Source organism: Felis catus, chromosome F1 (genome assembly GCF_018350175.1).
Source record: "Felis catus isolate Fca126 chromosome F1, F.catus_Fca126_mat1.0, whole genome shotgun sequence".
Lineage (NCBI taxonomy): Eukaryota > Metazoa > Chordata > Mammalia > Carnivora > Felidae > Felis > Felis catus.
This window is the reverse complement of record NC_058384.1, coordinates 60,821,252-60,839,720: the sequence shown is the minus strand read 5'-3', so window position 1 is coordinate 60,839,720 and position 18,469 is coordinate 60,821,252. Positions and strand designations below refer to the sequence as shown.

Below are 18,469 nucleotides of genomic sequence, written 5' to 3'. Positions count from 1 at the left end.
GATGAGGGAACGGAGCCAAGGGCGGGAGCAAGACCCGGCAGCATGTGGGAATCAATCACACGTGTATCGTAGAGGTATTTTTTTTATCTTGTAAACACAGTACCTATTTAAAAATAATGAATATTAAAATCAAAAAAAGTTTCAGGAGCATTCACTTTCCTCATCTTCACAACAACTGTGGATGTGAAGGAATGGGGTGGGTATTTTTATTTGGTTCTCATTTCACATCAGGGAACTGAGGCACAGAGAGGTTAAGTAAAGGACACAAGGTCATAGAGTTAGTAAGTTGTAGAGCTAAGACTAAACCCAGGTTGGGTTCTTTCCACCAGAGCACATGGCTTTGGTGAGCCTTGGCCCAACTGTGCTAATCCCAAGAGGGGTGCCTGTGTGAGTGGGGCCTTCCCTGGGACCTCTGTGTCTGCAGAGGAGGGAGGATGTTGGGTAGGGACCACTGTTACATGGCAGAGGTAAACATCCAAGACAGATCTGGCTTGGAGTTATAGGAGGAGGCATCTCTGAACCAATGCTGTTGTTCATACTCACTGCCGAGGAAGGGAGGAGACATCACACAGGCAGCTTTCACCGGATCCTTTGGGTGGCCCTGCTATTTCCCGGGGTGCCTGCTGAGGAACAGGGAGGTGCAGGTTCAGTTTTCAAAAACCCGCGTTGAGCCACTTCACTTTTATGAAAGACCTACCTTGGTACCCGTTTGTACTAACTGAAAGAAATCCAGAGGGGATTTTTGCTTTTACAAGAAAAGCCGAGAGAGTGGAAGAAAAGTAGCTCAGTAGTCTGCTGGGAATCGTGCATTTCTCTGGGCCCACCCTCTGTAATATGCCCGGAATCTGATCATCATCGAGTATGTATGTATCATAGACACAACGTGGAAATCTGCAGGATGAACCCCGAAGTCCTTGGCGTAGGTCCATTAGCCTTGAGATCTAGCCCTTGTCTACCTCACCAGGGTTAGTTCCTACCATTTTCTTCTGGATCACTGTAGGTTACAAATATGTGGAGTCACCTACAATACCTAAAACTTGCCACTTTTTTCCCCATACCTTTGAAGGTTGTCTCTTCCACGAGGAATCCCTGTACCTGCCATCCGTAAAGTAAACTACAGCTAATTATTGAAACCCTAGCAGAGACCTTTTCCGAGTACTCTGATTCAGTCCTAGATATTCCTTCTTCTTTGTATTCACTTTGCCTTATATATTCCTTCATTTTAACTTATATTACCTAGTCTTTGTAATTTTATTTTTTATATGTTTATTTTCCCCATTGTACCATAAGTACTTTGAGGTTAATGCCTGTTTATATCCTTTTTCCATTTTTTTATGACAGGCTTGAGCATTTAGTAAGTGCTCCATAATCATTCAGTGTATGAACTAGGGAGTCCCATGGGTACCATCTTATCCACTGGTCCCAACATTCTCTAGAGATAGGCAACTTTAGTGCTATATCGTATTTTGATGGACTTTGAGAGAGCCCTAGACAGGGAGTCTGAGGAGTGAGCCCTAGCTCATCCATGAGTGGTTATACGGCTCTAGACATGCTACATAAAACTTACACGTGCTTCTCTGTGCATGGTCTCTTTGTGGGACTGTCCTATGAAATGGTTGCTTCAACCAAGTTGGAAGATACATATTGGCAAGTGTGAGAAATAGGATGTAATAGGTAAAGTGGTAGGTATGGTGTGGCATTGAATGTCTAGCAGAGGGGTTCAGGCAAGAAGTGGAGACCCTGTGGATGTTTAAGCACAGATGACATCTAAAAACAGAGTTAAGGACTTTTATTCTGATAAAAGTGTGCAGGATGTATACTAGACTGAAGACAGATTGAAGGCAGGGAAGTCACCCAGGAGACAAGAGGACCTGGGGTTTGGGTAAATGAATGGTATTTTGGGAATGAATAATCTCAGCCTGCTGGGAAAGAAAGATTAAGAGTGTGTGGTGACCATCTAGATATGGAGGTTGAGGGAAAGAAAGGTAGGGGTCAAGAATGGTTGAGGGGCGCCTGGGTGGCTCAGTCGGTTAAGCATTAGACTTCAGCTCACGTCATGATCTCATGGTTTGGGAGTTTGAGTCCTGCATCAGGCTCTGTGCTGACAGCTCAGAGCCCGGAGCCTTGCTTCAGATTCTGTGTCTCCTTCTCTCTCTGCCCCTCCCCCGCTTGTGCTCTGCCTCTCTCTGTCTCTCAAAAATAGATAGATGGAAAGAATGGTTGAATCATTTAATTCACTGATTCATTTGGATTCCACAAAAAGTTTGAGATGGGAGTTTACTTAGCACAGTGAAGAGCTGTTTAACAATTACAAGTGCCCCCAAATAGCCAGAGGGCATGGTCATAAGATGCCCATTATCATGTTGTTGTGGGAAATGAGTCTTTGCCAGGATTGTGCATCCTGCACAAGTTTGAACTAGACTCTGAGTTTGTCCATCTCTTTATCTCTGTATCTGTGTTCAAGGTGTTACCTGGGAGAATGGGCTTGGCACTAATAAGAACAAGGAAATTAGGAAGGGGAGGGAATTTGAATGCCTGGTAGAGTTTTGTTCATTTTGGATTGTGTTAGACCTTTCAGTTTCATAGAATACTGTGATCACTTCTGTGTGTTGTTGATTTTCCTAGTGGCTGTGTATCTGACCTTCATGTGACTTCGTCTCACTAGAGACCATGTGTGATCTGCTAGAATCATGCTCTATTTTCTGGTGATTTCTGAGACTTTGCCTTCTAGATCTTGCACCTCCTTTCTGGGAGGAGACAGAGTTTCTTGAATAAGAATAAAACATAGTGAGAAAGAACTTTGACTTTGGTGTCCAGAATCCTCCCATCTACTGTGTGACATTGACCTGAAATCTCTCATGTCTGTTATCTCCGTACTGAACGTGGAGATGGTAATGTCACCTACTTCATAAGGGTTGGAGAAGTGTTCTATTAATAATAGCTAATCTTCATTTAGGGGTTGCATATCATGCACAGTGTTATGTTCATTCTTTTACTTTGCCCTCTCTGTAAAGCCTAGCATGTATATACTATCATTGTCCCCGCTCTATTGACTAGCAGACTGAGCTTAGAGGCCTTAAATTACTTGCCGAAATTACCCAGGTTGGCATTGGCAGAGTAGGGGTTTGAATATAGGTTGAATGACTATGTCAGCTGAGCCCTTAACAGTGGAAAGTTCTGCAGCCGCCCAAATATCTCTGTTTCTGTGAAAATCTGAAAGCTCTCCCAAGACTGGCATTCAAAGTAATCACCCCTTCTGCCATGTTCCTAGGACAAAACGCCTGTAGCTTTAATTAGCATGTATTTTCTAATTATTCAACTCCCAATTTTAGTCAGTTGTTCATATGTCCCTCTTTCTTCACTAAATTATCAACTTTTGAATGCAGGAACTGCACCTACCTATGTATTTTCCCCTCCAGTGCTTTCTTTATACATAGGCATACTCAGTGTTAATTTGTTGGAAAGAAATTGTATGAAAGGCTCAGCTCCCTCTTTCCCTAGGGGATATCTTTGGTGCTGTGAGGTCACCTTTGCCTTTCTGTCACCAAAATAGAAAAATTAAAGTGTCAGGGAATACTATAAGCAGCACTAATGAAATGTCATCATTTAAAATAATGAAATAATGTCACTTAAGTCTGATTATGGTCTTTACGTCTACTCTCCCAACCCCCAAATAAAAAGTCATAAAAGCAGAAGTGATCTTTGCCTCTGTAAGTTAGATTGTGGGTGATATTTGGAATTGAACCAGACAAGAAATGAAGACTCAGGAACCAGTCCTTCCTTGCCTCTGGGCATCAGACATGCCGTATCCCGTTTGGTCTTGACTTTTTTTTTTTTTTTTTCCCATTTGCCCCTTCGGTTGGAATGCAGGCATTATTCTGAAGCTTTGTGGCAAGAGCCTTAGACATGCTGGAGTCTGACCTTCCCTTGGTGGGGAGCAGGTCTGGGGAGTCGATGTGCGTGAATCCCCAGGGTACCCATCGTCAAGAGGGTTGGGCCCTGAGCCTGCCCTTTGCTCCATTCCCCCCACAGACGGAGATGGAAAAAAGAAATCCCGTGGCCCCTTGGGTAGCAGTCGAGGAAAAACCAGACTCCCACTTCTGAACGCCTTTAGGGTTAGCAGTGCTTTTTAACAGCTCTAGGGTGCGAAGTTGAGTAATAACGATGGTCCCGTTGGTAAAGACAGTAAGGCGCGGAGCATTTCATACCACTCAAAGCACTTTTATACATCGTACCTCTTACTCCCGTTGAAGAGAAGGAATGGCAGGACTGTGTTTGGCAGTGTTCGGTGAAAGGCCTTCCTTCCGTTGTTTTTCCAGCGTGGTCTCCTGTCTCCTTGTTCTTTCCTTATCCCGAACGAGTCTCTCTAGAGTGACATCTCACCTTTCCGAACTCAGTGTTGGCAGCCTCAGCCGTCTGGAGCCAGGGCGTTAGCGTAGAAGGCCTCCACGTGGCCACCATAAAGGCACCATGCACTCTGGCCTGTGCCAGTTGACTCATCAGAGTGCCCACCGGCCACCACCCAAGACCTCTTTACTCTTATTTCAAACATGATTCGAACCGTGTTGCTGTCCCGTTGTCTAGCTCTTGCCAGGATGCAGGCGTGGTAATCACTCATATTTACCGAGATCAGCTGACCTTTGCTAACTGTAGACATTGTCTTAAACGCTTGCAAGTCTTAACTCGGGTAGCCTTCAAACCACCGTACTTGTCTCCATTTCACGGGGGAGGCCAGAGCCTGGAGGGGATCAGAAACGGGGTTCCACGGCCCAGAGTTGGTCTTGGCTTCCATGATCTGGTACCACGGCCATGCTCTTGACTGTAACACTGTCCTGCCTTTGAAGAAAAGGCTACTCCGGGAGGCAGTAAAACTACGAAGGAGAGGAGAGAACTTACGCAGCCCAGCAGATGGAGTTTATGTACAACAGACAGGCAGACTCCCATCCAGCAGTGGGTCTGGGTGGTAATTGGCATTCATAATGATGAACGATTTGGGTCATGAAGAGGAAGCCAAATTATGTTCAAGAGTATCCATCCGCCCAGCTATCTGGAGATCTTTTAAAGAAGCTAGATGGAAATATAACACGTTTTTCAACGATGTACATCCCGGAGGATGAAAATAAACACAGCTTTGGGACACCCCCGGAATATGGAGACGAGGCAGCTTTCCCGAGTGGCTTATTTCTCAGGAGTTCATGTTTCCTTGCCTTTTCTGCCTCCTCTTGGGTTCCAGAGTTGCTGTTCCCTGGGTGTCTCCCCCCTTCCACCCCCCCCCCCCCCACAAATGTTGTGGGCCGCTGGCCTGCCTCCACCCCCTTCTTGCTCCAGAAAAGATGACAAGAATTTATGAATCACCCTGCACCGTGCACGGGGTGCCGCGTACTCTCTCGGCTCTATGTTGCTCTGCCTCTCCGGGGGCAGGTAGAGGGAGTGCAGTAAATATCAGTCCTTTTGTAAACCACCGTGGAAAGGGAAAGGGGGGGAGGTGGTCAGGGGATTCGAGAAGAGAGAGGGGAAATCACTTCTTTGTCTGAAAGGGAAATGCCGTGACTGTCCCTTCAGGTCTGTTAAGCGTCTATTGGATGCGAAGGAAATTCTTCTCTTCTTTGCTTCCACCTCCCCCCGCCGCCCCCTTTATTTATTTATTTATTTATTTATTTATTTATTATTTTTTTTAAATTTTTTTTCCCCTCCCTTTGTAGACTAATATAAAATAAAAAAGCCCAGCAGAAAGGGAGCCGCGATGCTGTCGTCCCTGGCGTTGATGTTATTTATTTTCCTCAGTTGCTGCTCTGGAAGCCCGGAGTTGACAGAGCGGTTTTGTAGAATAGAAACATTATAGACTGTTACTGTCAGAGTGTTAAATGTGATGGATAGAGAAATAGAGGCGAAGGAGGGGACTTAATACTGAGAGCCAGGGTGCTCATGGGAAAATAAACCATCCGCATATAAGAAATGAATGAGGTAATGTGGCGGGAGGTAATGGGCTTTCGCAACACGCCGGAACAGAGATGCTTATTACAGGGTGCGCTTAACCCTCGGCACGCTGGCTTCCCTTTGTGGGTTCCGGGGGCTTCTCGCGTGTCCCTCTGCGGGGAGCCCGTGGGTGGCTTTTCTTCAGGCGGGGAAGCGGTGGAGACCGGTGTGTCCTTAATGACACTGGATGAGCAGCCGGCACATGAGAAAGCCTCGGCAGCTCCTGAGGGGCTCGGGATCCCTGTGGCCACGGGGAGCATGTGCCCCGGTTGCTGGGGTAGGGGGCTGGGGGGGCTCTGTTGGTTTCTCCAGCGGAGGCCGACGGGGAGCGCTTCAATTACTTGGGAGAGATGGAAATTCGTGTTACTGGGCGCCCCTGGGGAACCTCCCCCCAAAGATTCCCTGGTACTTCGTGTAGCCAGGGCCTAGCTGTTTGTTTGCCCGCTGACCAGAATGCGGTGGCTTTGCTGTAAGGAGGGAGGAGGGGAGCAGAGAGGGTCATCTTTATTATATCCTTGCCAATTTCAGTGCCTGCCGTAGGGTGAGCGGGTCAGGGGGACCCTGCATCCGCTGGGCTGATGGGAGGGACGCAGCCAGGTAGGCGGGGTGGTGTGAAATGAACCGCAGGGTGGTCAGTTTTGGGGTTCAAGGTGCTTGTCCTTCGCACTGGGTTCCTATGACCTTTCCCACCCACTTTTGCATCCTAGTCGAGGTCAGCCCCATCTCTTACATATGACAAGCATTTAGTAAATTATGAGGACTCAGTTGATGTGGCCCCCGTGTAACCCTGGCCGTTACCTGCTCTGTGGCCTTGAGTGAGTCATTTACCCTCTCCGGGTGTTAGGGTCTTCACCTATAACATGGATACATTTATTAGCAAGAGTCAATAGGGGCACTTGGGTGGCTCAGTCGGTTAAGCGTCCGGCTTGTGATTTCAGCTCGGGTCATGATCTCACAGTTTGTGGGACCAAGCCCTGTGTCAGACCTGGCTGACCTGCTTGGGATTCTCTCTCTCTCCTTCTCTCTCTCTCTTTGTCTAAATAATTAAATAAACACACTTTTAAAAAAAAAAAAAAAAAAAAGAGAAAATATAGGGGTGCCTGGGTCACTCAGTCAGTTAAGCATCTCTTGGTTTCAGCTTGGGTCATGATCTCACGGTTCATGGGTTCGAGCCCCCCATCGGGTTCCGAGCTGACCGTGCAGAGCCTGCTTGGGATTCTCTCTCTTTCCGTCTTTCTCTACCCTTCCCCTGCTTGTGCACTCTCTCTCTCTCTCTCAAAATGATTTTAAAAAAACTTACAAAAAAAGTAAACACAATCACACTTATGAAAGTATTGTTAGGCTATAAAACATGATGCTAATACCAAAGTATTACCATTACTTCTGTTGTTAGTAACAAAACAATAAATGTGTATTAAGTGATGAGGTGAAGAACTTCACCCAAGAAATAATGTTTTCAAGCCGGCAGCGTCACATGTTTTCACCTCAAGCAGTGCTGTTCTCATCTGATGTTACAGTGATGGTCACACGGTCAAGGACACCGCTCCGGTTGGATGTTTATATTGTTGGCACTGGGTCGGGGGGACCCAGGAGACCAGAGTCATCTAAGAGTTGGGGTATTCCCCCCTCTCCTGTGCAGAGGTTTCACAGAACCACTGAATTTTGGAGTGAGAAGGACTCCTAGTGAATGTCCATCATTGGCCTTGATTTCATTTGGAAAGGGCTTCCTGTTGAAGCACCAAGCCCACCTCCAGCAGCTGTTGGATTTTTCCCCGGAGCCTTTCCATCTAGGGTGTTCCTCAGCCCGACCGCATCCTCTGAGATCCACCTGCTGTGTATGAGTGCATGCCACCATGCCTATCTGTGCTGTGATAAGAGGGTCCCCATCCTGGGGATTTTATGTTTTTATTGTCATGTTGATTTCCGAGGTCGTTAGTATTTCCACAGGAGCAGGAGGGCCTAGGTTTGCTGGCAGGCTGTGCCGCGGCCTTGACTCTGCTCCATGTCTGAGGTCGGCCAGGTGAGGGGCCGGGCTTACCTGCCTGCATCCTTTTCATCAGGATCTTGTCCTCGCTCCTGGGTCCAGATCTGCCAGGCAGGTTGGTTGTCTTGCCTCCCACGGCTCCTCCTGGGATGCTGTCTCCTGTTTGTCCTCTGCGTGTTGTCTCTGTCCGCCCTTCAGAAACCACAGCTTGTGTTGAAGTCTCCTTTCTCTTGATTCCTCAGGTTTGTGCGACTGTATGCACCGGCTGGCTATTTACAGTTTCTGATATTTTCTGATTGTTCTGTATGAGGGTATCTTGTCTGATGAAGGATATTACAATTTTCTTGAGAAAAGGGATGTGTACTGTATATGTATTTTTTTTTTCTTATCATTGGCATTACACCACCCTCTGCCCCAATCACTTCTCAGCTCTTTCCCTGGAATGCTATCATATATAGCTGTCTTCTGCCCATTTCCAGGCTCCCTCACCAGACTCCAGGTTCCTTCTAGAAAGAAGCCTTATCTGACGCCCCAAGACCCCTAGCGTATAGCCTCTCTTGTTATTTCCTCAGCTTCTTGCCAGGTTTTAAGAGAAAAATTCTCTTCCTGCCCTTGGCTTCTGCATATGCCTAGACACCCTTGAATAGAACAGGAATGAATGCTAGATGTACGTGGAGAATAGTCCCAACCTGTGACAGCATCTTGTCTCTCGGTGAATAATATCGCTGGTGCATTGGGGTAAGAGTAGCGCTGAGGGTGAAGTGTGCTGGTGCATCTGAAGAGTTCAGATGGGTGCCTGACACCCCGCAGGCTCCAGAACTTTGTGGTCCCCGCCGTAGTAGCATCAGCGGGAATCAGGATTGTTGAGAAGCAATGGTACCAGCGATAATGCCTGATGCCCACTGGTCTGCCTTGTTTGCTCCATTTGTATCTTGCGAGAGTTCCCTAGCATATAATCAAATTTGGATGGAATCTATAAGCTGAAGAACACCAGCACCAGACCCCAGGATATTTCTTCAACTGTGTTTCTATAAAAGCCAGCTACATTTGGGTTCAGGAGGCAGGGTGTATTTTAGGACCCAGTGAGGTACAAATCCCTGGGCGGGGGTTGTTGAAATTTACAACAACAACAACAATAATAAAGGTAGGGGGGAGCTCCAATTCCTGCCCTTTTCAGGAGAACTCTGCCTCTCGGCATCCAGACCCCAGTTGGATGCACAGAACGGGAAGGGTATGGATGGAGACCAGAGTTCAGGGGAAAGGCAGAACAAGACAAGGCTTCCAGGACACTATTTTTCTTTTTCTTTTTTAATGTTTATTTATTTTTTGAGACACAGAGCATGAGCCGGAGAGGAGCAGACAGAGAGGGAGACTCGGAATCCGAAGCAGGCTCCGGGCTCCGAGCTCTCGGCACAGAGCCCGACGCGGGGCTTGAACTCGTGAACCGTGAGATCACGGCCTGAGCTGAAGTCGGACGCTTAACCGACCGAGCGCCCCAGGCCCCCCTGGACACTATTTTTCTAGATCCCTTTCATTTCTGTCTCAAACAGCATGGTGCACACTGCTTTGAGTTTCACCACCTGCTATGTCAGTAGGGTGTGTACTGAGGCCCTTCGTATTTGTAAAAGGGAACGTGATTCCGGGGGGAATGGCCGGTGGACCTCAGCAGGCAAGATCAGCGATCCTGCAGAATAACCTCGGCTTTTGATACAATGCAGATTCACAGGCCCTGCGTTCGCAGCTGGTCAAGGAATCTGCATTTCCTAAGTACCTTCCATGAATCAGATGCCTGTGGTACATACCTTACCCTTTGGGAGTTCCCTTTGCTGCTCCATTCTGGGGGTGGTTTACTTACTGGTCCTGAAGCTGGCCATCTGCCGCCACGTAAGAGCATTTTAAATGCAGCCTACGCGCTCACTTCAGCTGCGCATATGAAAAATGAGAACAATACAGGGAAGATTAGCATGGTCCTGCCCAAGGATGATGTGCACATTTGTAAGGCATTTCATATTGTTCCACCGAGCTACCCACTTGTCACTTGTGCCCTTTCCTACGTCTGTGTCCTAGGCCCCTGATTTTAAAAAGCGCACTTATTGGCCTTTTTGTTAATGCCCCTGTGACATATGACCCAAACCCAAGAGCTTTTCACCTCCATCAGGAAACCCATTTTGGAGAGAATAAAGAACCGGTATTGTGGAACCATGGTTTTCCTGTAGGCGAGTCGTTGAGATGCGCGCGCCTACACCTTTGTTAAAAAGTCTCATTTGTAGCGGTTCCGGGGGAAGGGCGGTGGGAGGGAGCGTGGCGTTCCTTGTTCCTGGTCCTGTGAGGTAACTACTGTCACGAGACTTGTTCGTGTCGTCTGTACACAGGTAAGAATGTTTGCCGTTCGAACGGGGCCAGGAGGGCACATGATAATGTTGTCTGAACGTTCGTGGAGATGGGGATCGCGAGGGGGAACGTAAGAGGACGTCGTGGATTCACATTCACGAACTTGAATGTGCTCACAAGCTCCATGTTTTTCCAGGGTCACCGAGAGGCCAGTGTATCTACTCAATTTCATGTGCACGACCTCCTTTTGGCAGAGTTGCTAGGTTTACAGATTTCGTTGGGCATTCACCCTCCTACCCCAGAACTTCCACGTTTGAGTTGACTGTTCATTTGGAGTTGGCTGAGTTGTGTTTGAGGGTGAGTGTGTGCACTCCCATGAGTATATCTTGCGTGCGTATATGCCAGTATGTATGCACCTGTGTTCAAGTGACTGACCGTCCTGTTCTCGTGGTCTCTCGGAGGGACTCTGTCTATTCCAGAGTGCAGACATAATTTACTTAACCGGGCCAGTTCCATTGACGTCCAACCACACAATGTCGTCTGATTTTGAAAAACTTTGTGTTTGCGCATATCCTCGTTCCTCTCTGACTTTTTAGTGGGATTGGGGGAGGGAGAAAGACCCATACAGACACCCAGACACACACACAAATAGACACACAGACATGCAGGCACACACATACACACACACGATATTCAGACACACACACACACACACACACACACACACACACACACACACAGTGTCTTTGCTGATTATCATGAGCCTAAGCTCATTCCAGTGGCGGTGACCTGTTGGCCAAGAGCCCAAGCCCCCACGTGACAACTTGGACGTCCCTCCTGCTGGTCACAGCCACTCCTGCTGGCTGGACTCGGCTTTCTGGCTGAACCAAGAAGCACAGACACTCTCAGACCTGAGACAGGTTGGGAAGAAAAAGAGATGGCTCGTCCTCCCACCTTTCCTAAACTTCTTCTCCACACAGACCCAACGGCACCCACGAGGACCGCACCACCTTGTTACGGTGGGCTCCAGCATTCAGGGCAACTTTCCTACAAATCTCTTTTTATTGGCATTTCCTCCAATGTAACCATCCCTGAATTGCATTTGAATCAGCTGAGAGAAAGAGAGGAGGGAAGGGGAGGAGGCTCCCCCCTAGCTCTCGGAAAAGCAGCTCACAAGCAGCTTTATTTGGTAAAATACTGCAATAGATGCTTGTCAGAAATAATTTATTCCTGTTAGCTGTAATCTGAAGGAAAACAGATACAAGTCCTATAGTTAAAAAAAAAAAAGTAAAGTAGTCTTGCTTTCGCTGACAGTACAAAGGTGTCATATACAAGAAGGATTGACACAGACCAAGGGGTCTTGTGGGAAATATGATAATAACTATAAAGAAGACAGATTATTCCCCAGTTGCCAACATTCAAACCTTTTTACAGTCAGTTCAAACATATAAAACTTTATTGCTCTAGCAGAAAGGGGAACAATTTCTGGTTGCACAGCTTTCCCAGGGCTGGGTTTATACTGTCTGTGTTATTGCTCTATAGTGGCATTTTAAAGTTTATTGAACAAGACTTTTACAATTGAAGGAAGTATATAAAACTGTAAATTTATTAGATTTTTCAGGATAAGTGCCCTTTCTAGTTGTGCTCAAGAATTCGGGGCTACGAGAAACCGCTAGTTACAAGACTTATTAATATTAAAGACTGAGAGTACGCACATTTTATACCTTAACTGATCTCAAAAATAATATTATTATATTACTGGGCGTCAGAGCTCTGATGCTATAGAATTGGATGGATACACACGTGTAGGACTCTAAATACCAGATGTGTTTATTCTTCGCTGGCTAAAAAGTTGGCTTTTATTATATCTTACTTTATTTGATTTTAACACCGTCGGTCGGGACACACTCCTCTGTTCACTGAAGGACGGCTTGGGGTGTTTTTTGTCAACTCCTTGTTGATTTCCCAGAATTTTTCAGTGCATGGCTCTCATGTGAGTACGGGTGGTGGGTTTTCAGAGCATATTTTAGCTGAAGTAATATATGGTGGCATCTCCCCCCCCCCCCCCGCAAGCAGCTATATATGCAAATAATCGAAATGCTACTAAAAAGAGTTCTCTTTTATGGCTTTCAACTTCTCATGTTTTATTTCTCTTTAAAAAAATTTTTTTAATTTAATATTTATTTAGTTTTGAGAGAGAGAGAGAGAGACAGACAGACAGAGCATGAGCAGGTGAGGTTCAGAGAGAGAGGGAGACACAGAATCCGAAGCAGGATCCAGGCTCCGAGCTGTCGGCACAGAGTGAAATCCACGGACCGTGAGATCATGACCTGAGCTGAAGTCCGACACTCAACTGACTGAGCCACCCAGGCACCCCTCGTGTTTTCTTTCTTAAAGGCCTTTCGGGGACATGACTTGAGGAATTTTGTAATGTTTATGAAAATCTGCATCCTGGTTTCTCAGTCTCTGCACTATTGACTTTTTAGGCCAGGAGATTCTTTGTTGTGGGGGCTGTGTCGTGCGCTGTACGAGGGTCAGCGGCATCTCTGTTCTTTACCATGGTTGCCAGCATCCCCATCACTCCACCGGGACAACCAAAGATGTCTCCAGACGTTGCCAGATGCCCCCTGGAGGCATAATCATCCCCTGTTACGAAGCAATCATTTATACAATGTTAGAATGTGTCTTGGAAAAAATGTTTTTACTGTAAATAATACAGTAAATAATATGGGTTCTGTCTGATAATTACAAGAACTATATAGTTACCAGATATGGTAAATTATAGGATTAGTTACTTTCAGAGATGTCTGGCTATGAACTTCTCTTAAATAGTGTTACCCAAAGAATATAACATAACTCAGTCTATAAAATGTTACATAGAGGGGCGCCCGGGTGGCTTAGTCGACTGAGCGTCCGACTCTTGATTTTGGCTCCAGTCATGATCCCAGGATCATGGGATTGAGCCCCGCGTCGGGCTCTGCACTGAGCGTGAAGCCTGCTTGGGACTCTCTCTCTCCTTCTGCTCCCGTCCCCGCTCGTGCCTGTTTTCTCTCTCTCTCTCTCTCTAAAATAAAAATGAATAGGAGCACCTGGGTGGCTCATGGTTAAGTGTCTGACTTCCGCTCAGGTCACAATCTCATGGTTGGTGGGTTTGAGCCCCGCATGAGGCTCTACGCTGATAGCTCAGAGCCTGGAGCCTGCTTCGGATTCTGAGTCTCCCTGTCTCTCCCTCTGCCCCTCCCCTGCTTGTGTTTTCTCTCTCCCTCTCTCTCTCTTTCTCTCTCAAAAATAAATAAACACTTAAAAAATAAAATTAAAATAAATAAGTAATAAAATGTTACATATAATCTCTCAGGATCACCTGACTCTATTAACAGGACATGTTCTGTTTACTTGCCTGGGTCTGAGGGCATGTGTTTGCGAGTATATCCATTTATCAGTCTGGATTGCAGATTCTCTCCGTAGTCTCTTATGATTAACCACTCATATGTGTTAGCCTCTTTGACTTTTCCTATGCACATGCAGAATCCTGTGTGCATAAACATACACGTGTTTGTATTATGTGCCTTCGCGGTGAAGGGGTTCAGAAGTACAGAGACACGTTGATTATAATTTTCTCACTTGACATGCTTAATTTTGAGGTACCATCAACTTGCCTTTAATTTTCAATTTGTGCTCTAGAATTTTTTTAACCTCTTCAGAAGGTTTTACTAGCGGACACATTAAAAACATTCAAAGAAGCTGTTTATAGCACCTGTTCACCTTCAGCCACCTAATGTTATGTAAGTATCTATGTGTGAATGGCACTTTGATCTGGGATTTCGTGTTAATTTGCCTAATGGCCATGACATTTACAGAATAATTAGGATATTATGTTTTCGAAAGACAGTAAGTTATAATAGGCCTTTCGTTTTATTTTGCCTGCGTTTTGGAATTCTGTGGGGTTTTTTTTTTTTCTGTCTTCTTTTTAAAAATTCTAGACACTTGTGACTTAGTGAGGGGTAGCTTGAAGGTGTCTTGATTCTGTTATTTTGTGCAGCCGCTGTTCTTTTTGGTCTCTGTGGCCTTGGATGGCGGGGGATGTTAGCCACAAGGCAATATATCTTTTCTCCTCTTCTTGCCGTCTTTATAGGTCGTTGGGCCCTACCCTAGAGGCGGATCAGAGGTTTTCTTTGTGAAGATGTGTGACATCCTTAACAAATACGGTAAAACTCGCTTTAGGCACTAAATGTTTTTCTGATAAGCTGGATGTGAATTATATGGTTGGAAGGCAGATCGTGCGGTTGGAAGGCTGGGGGCTCTTGGTGAGACACCTCTGGTGATCCTCCTGGCAAATCAAAAGCTTGGTTCACCATCAGCCCTGTAGTTCCGTTGGTTTCCTTAGACCGTGATCCACCTTCTTGAGTTTTTAAACCAAGAACCATGCCCGTGTGGGCACTCGTCGTGTATGGCTGCTCTGGAGGCTCACGCGCAACGTGCCCGTCTTTGAACTTGGCCATCGGAGGACGTGCCTGGCCCCTCGTTGGTGGGCTGCGGGCCACGCCTACAAACGATGGCGTCCGCGCTTTACGGAGTGAAACACCGCGTGCGGCCTCTGACGTAAATCGTGATGCGAACCCCGAGGCGCAAACTCACGGAGTCAGGTGCACACAGCCCTCCCCCCCGGAAGCACTCCTGGCGAAGACGGGGGAGGGTCTTGCTCGGGTCGCGTTCAGCCCTGGCGTCCTCAGTCCGCTTCCAGGGACCGCGGGGGAGGTGGCGGCTGGCAGTCTTAGGAAAACCCTCAACCGGGGCAAAGGGGCCACCGAAGAAGACAAGAACCCCAGTCACACAGTCACAGCCAAGTTCACAGCCAAGTTCCCAGGCGGAGTCGACTCTCGGGCGTGTCCCCAGGTACTGACGTCCTCGGCCGGCTCGCCACCTGCCGCGTTGGGTCCCCGGGGAGGGGCTGCGGACTCCTCGGGGGAGGCCGAGAGGGAACGAGCAGGGACGACAGGGGACGGCGAGTGTCGGGGACGTCCGTGAGTGTTGCGGGGGACGCCGGGCTTTCCGACCCCAGCCCCGCCGGCGCGGAGGGCGGGACTCCGACTAGCGGAGGCAGCGGCTGTGACCTGAAGCCCGGGCCCCGGGGTCCCCGGGTTTCTCGTGCCCTGCCGCGGGAACGGGCTGTCGTGCTGTTTGGCACGGTTCCCGCGCGGCGGGGGGGCGGGCCCAACACGGGACAGAGGAGAGCTGCGCTGGGGCTGACGGGACGGCCACCCTCGCGGGCGTGTGAGCGGGCGTGGGCGCGAGTGTGAGAGACCAGGAATGTGGGAAGGGGAGTGCGTAATCGTGTGTGAGAGATTGTGTGTGTGCGTGCGTGGCAGTGCGTGTGAATGTGTGTAAGAGTAGGAGTGGGGAGTGTGAGAGCGTATGTGTGAGAGACTGTGTGCGTGTGAGGGAGCGTGTGTGGGACCATGTGTGACAATGTGAATGTGTAAGAATATGTGTGTGAGACTGTGTGAGAGGGAGTGTGTATGTAGATGTGTGTGCAGGAGAGTGTGTGTGGGGAATGAGTGTGTGTGTGAGAGGCAGAGCATATGGTGAGAGTGAGCGTGTGAGAGGGAGTGTGCATGTGAGGGTGTGTGAGTGTGTGGGGGGGAATGTGTGCGTGTGTGAGACAGTATCTGTGAGGGAGTGTGCATGTGAGTGTGCGAGAGTGTGGGGGGAAATGTGTGTGAGGTCGTGTGTGAGTGTGTGTGTGTGTGCGAGAGTGTGGGAGGGAATGTGAGTGTGTGTGTGAGTGTGCATGTGTGTCAGAGACAGTACGTGTGTGCGAGGGAGTGTGCATGTGAGTGTGAGAGTGTGAGTGTACGAGTGTGTGTGAGAGACTGGGGGGAGAGTGAGTGTGGGGGGATGTGTGTGTGCATGAGTGCAAGAGTGTGTGTGAGAGTGAGGGGAGTGTGCATGTGAGTGTGTGTGGGGTGAATGTGTGAGAGCATGTGTGAGTGTATGTGAGAGGGAGTGTGCATGTGTGTGTGCGAGTGGGGGGTGTGAGTGTGAGAGCGTGTGTGTATGTGTGTGAGAGTGCGAGTGTGGGGGGATGTGTGTGTGAGAGACTATGTATGTGTGTGAGTGTGTGAGAGGGAGTGTGCGAGTGTGTGTGCGAGAGTGGGGGTGTGAGTGTGTGAGATTGTGTGTGTGGGGAGTGTGCATGTGAGAGTGAGAGTGGGGGGGGATGTGAGTGTGTGTGAGACCGTGTGTGAGTGTGAGAGTATGTGTGTCACTGTGCATGTGAGTGTGTGTGTATGGGGGAATGTGAATGTGTGTGAGACAGTGTATGTGTGTGTGAGAGTGTGCACGCGAGAGTGTGTGTGTGAGTGTGAGAGGGAGTGTGCATGTGTGTGTGCGAGTGGGTGTGTATGAGCGTGTGTATGTGTGTAAGAGTGTGAGTGTGGGGGGATGTGTGTGTGAGACCGTATATGTGTGTGAGTGTGTGTGACAGGGAGCGTGCAAGAGTGGGGGGGTGTGAGTGTGTGAGATTGTGTGTGAGGGGGAGTGTGCGTGTGAGAGTGAGTGTGGGGAGGAATGTGTGTGTGAGACTGTGTGTGAGCGTGAGTGTGTGAGAGAGTGTGTGTCACTGTGCATGTGAGTGTGTGTGTGGGGGGGAATGTGAATGTGTGTGAGAGACAGCGTGTGTGAGTGTATGTGAGAGTGCGAGTGTGGGGGGATGTGTGTGTGAGAGACCGTGTATGTATGTGTGAGCGTGTGAGAGTGTGTGTGCGAGTGGGGGGTGTCAGTGTGTGAGAGCGTGTGTGAGTGTATGTGAGAGTGCGAGTGTGGGGGGATGTGTGTGTGAGAGACCGTGTATGTATGTGTGTGAGCGTGTGAGAGTGTGTGTGCGAGTGGGGGGGTGTCAGGGTGTGAGAGCGTGAGTGTATGTGTGTGTGAGAGACTGTGTATGTGTGTGTGTGTGAGCGTGTGAGTGTGAGAGGCAGTGTGCAAGTGTGTGTGCGAGAGTGGGCGTGTGTGTGTGTGAGATTTGTGTGAGGGGGAGTGTGCATGTGAGAGTGTGAGAGTGGGGGAGCAATGTGAGTGTGTGTGTGAGACCGTGTGTGAGTGTGTGAGTATGTGTGTCACTGTGCATGTGAGTGTGTGTGTGGGGGGGAATGTGAATGTGTGTGAGAGACAGAGAGTGTGTGTGTGTGTGTGTGAGAGGGAGTGTGCACGCGAGAGTGTGTGCGTGCAAGAGTGTGTGTGTGCGTGCGTGTGCACGGAGCACAGACGCCGTCCCCCGGGCTCCCGTGAGGCCTCGATGCTCGCCCAGCAGAGCCGTCTGGGAATCGGGTCCCGCTTCCCGGCGGGGGCAGCAAGGAAAGCGCGGTTCTGCGCCCGGGACCCCGAGCCGCCGGGCCCCCCCACCCCGGGGAGGGCAAATGGGTTACGAGGCTCCAGACCCAGGAGCGTTGCGGGGGGGGGGGGGGACGGGGGGAGCCGAGGAGAAGTTGGGGGCCGGGGTAGGGGGGGAGCCTCTGTGGGCGAGGGGGGCCGGGGCTCGGCCGGGCGGGGGCGGGGGCGGGGGGTGGCGATGTCTGGCAGGGACCGCGGGAAGGACCGTCCCGAAGGGAGGCCCCGCGCCAGGTCCGCCCGGTGCCGGACTCGGAAGGGCGTCGCCGGCGCGAGACTTGGCAGCGGACGTGACATCTGGCCTCGCTTTCCCCCCACGCGTCCCCGTCCGGGAGGTCACGCCGTCCCCTCGCCGGCCTGCGGCCAGGCGACGCGGAGCGACCGCGGCCAAGCCCGGGCCGCAGAAGCCGCGGAGGCCGAGCGACGCGGGGGGGGGGGGGGGGGGGGGGGGCTTCGGAGTTCTGGCGCGACAGGGCTTGGAACCCGGGTGCCCGGATGCGGCCTTTTCTTTGGTCGGAGCGGGTCGGCCACCAGAGCGGCTGGGTAAGGGGCGGGTGTCGGGGAGCGAGGGACTGCTTATCAGGACACCGTTTTCTAAGTGGGCCCAGGGCTTTCTATTTTCAAAGCGCATTTGCCCCCGAGCAGGCGCCTCACGGTGGGCGCGGAGCCCGAGGCGGGACCCGAACTCGTGAACCGCAAGGTCACGACCTGAGCCTGAAACCAAGAGTCTGATGCTGCACTGGCTGAGCCACCAGGCGCCGCTCTGCAAATCGGTATCTAGAAAGTCGCCTA

At 49.5% G+C, this 18,469-nt stretch overlaps 1 protein-coding gene and 1 non-coding gene across 3 annotated transcripts in view; both read left to right on the top strand.

The window, feature by feature from the left end:
* PBX1 (PBX homeobox 1) overlaps positions 1-18,469 on the top strand; it is a 298,342-nt gene that overhangs the window by 128,656 nt on the left and 151,217 nt on the right. The gene's annotated exons all lie outside the window — the stretch shown is intronic.
* On the top strand, positions 9,873-9,975 carry LOC111558496. Its single transcript, XR_002739395.1, has one exon. It is a non-coding gene; the product is annotated as a U6 spliceosomal RNA (small nuclear RNA).